This window comes from Myotis davidii, unplaced genomic scaffold, assembly GCF_000327345.1.
Source record: "Myotis davidii unplaced genomic scaffold, ASM32734v1 scaffold176, whole genome shotgun sequence".
Classification (NCBI taxonomy): Eukaryota; Metazoa; Chordata; class Mammalia; order Chiroptera; family Vespertilionidae; genus Myotis; species Myotis davidii.
Genome location: NW_006287911.1, coordinates 1001532 through 1003050, shown reverse-complemented (window position 1 = coordinate 1003050; position 1519 = coordinate 1001532).

Sequence of the window (1519 nt, the reverse complement as noted above, 5' to 3'; positions counted from 1 at the left end):
AAATCCCAATGGCAAGAGAGGATGTAGCATTGTTGGTAAGCATTACTCCAAATCCATCATTTACAACAGGAGACAGAGGACTTATCTGGACTATAAGCAGAAGATATCAGTACCAATTACTATTTTAGAATTTCTGATCATAACATTTTAATGGCATTTTTGTCCTTGGTGTGATTTCAGGGCACTGACATTGTCACTTGTTTTCATCTTTGGGGAAGAAGCTTAAAGAGACCCAATGAAATATGTTTAATAGGAGTGATGACGAAGTTATCCAAGATGGGTTGTACTTATCCTTTCATGCCCAATAGTAGGAGAGCCATATGCTAATCACGATAGGGGTTGCGGGGAGGAATTGGCAGAGATAGGTTGTGGTTCTCAATGGGACATGCTTTTGTCCCCCAGGGGGCATTAGGAAACGTCTGGAGACATTTTGGGTTGTCACCAAGTGGGGCAATTGCTCCTGACATCTAGTGGATGCTGCTAAACAACCTACAATGCACAGGACAGTCCCCACAAAAAAGAATTATCCGGCCCAAAATGTCAACAGTGGCAAGATTGAGAAATTCTAGGATCAGGAGCTGTGAAAAACTACTTTACTAGTATATCTTGTCTAGTTAAAGCCACATTTGAGGGGACAGAGTTGTCTCCTAAGAGAAGGGAAAAACTCTCTCCCTCCATCTTGCTCAAGGAGAACATGGCTTTTCCACTATGTGGGGAATGCATATCAGCATCATGATTGTGATGGAGACCCTGCAAAGCCACAGTGGCCATGGCAATTCTCGGTTGTGCCTCATAGCCTGGCAGAGGCAGCCATATACCTATACCTCATCTGTGAAAGAGGTGACTACAGATTCTGTTTCTAATCACTGAAGAGACAAAGGGATTCCAAACTATATGTGTACTGACTGGGTTTTCATTAGTGTTATAAGATGTGCATCTCTTGGTGTCTACATGGTACACAGCAGCCTTATTATAGTGGTATAATTCTATTTCACAGTAATTTATTTTATATTTTCTTTTTCAAAACGCATTTGAGGTGGCCACTGTTTGAGAGGCCTACCTGAAACTTTCTACCGGAAGTAGAAGTTAAAGATTGCAGGTAGAGAGGGCAAGAGGGCTGCTAACTTGACTAACCTGACTTACTATCCCAGAGGCAGAAGGTTACAGCCTCATCATCCCACTGAACTGAATTCTCTTTTTTAAAATATATTTTATTGATTTTTTACAGAGAGGAAGGGAAGGGGATAGAGAGTTAGAAACATTGATCAGCTGCCTCCTGCACACTCCCTACTGGGGATGTGCCCACAACCAAGGTAAATGGCCTTGACTGGAATTGAACCTGGGACCCTTCAGTCCACAGGCCAACACTCTATCCACTGAGCCAAACCAGTTAGGGCTGAATTCTTTTCTTACTGACTCCTCTCCTTAAACTTCTCATTTCTTCCTCCTATTGTCTCTTTTTCCTGGCTAATCCTTTTTAAAATTTCTCTTTAAAAAAAAAAAAAAAGCAGGAGCATCA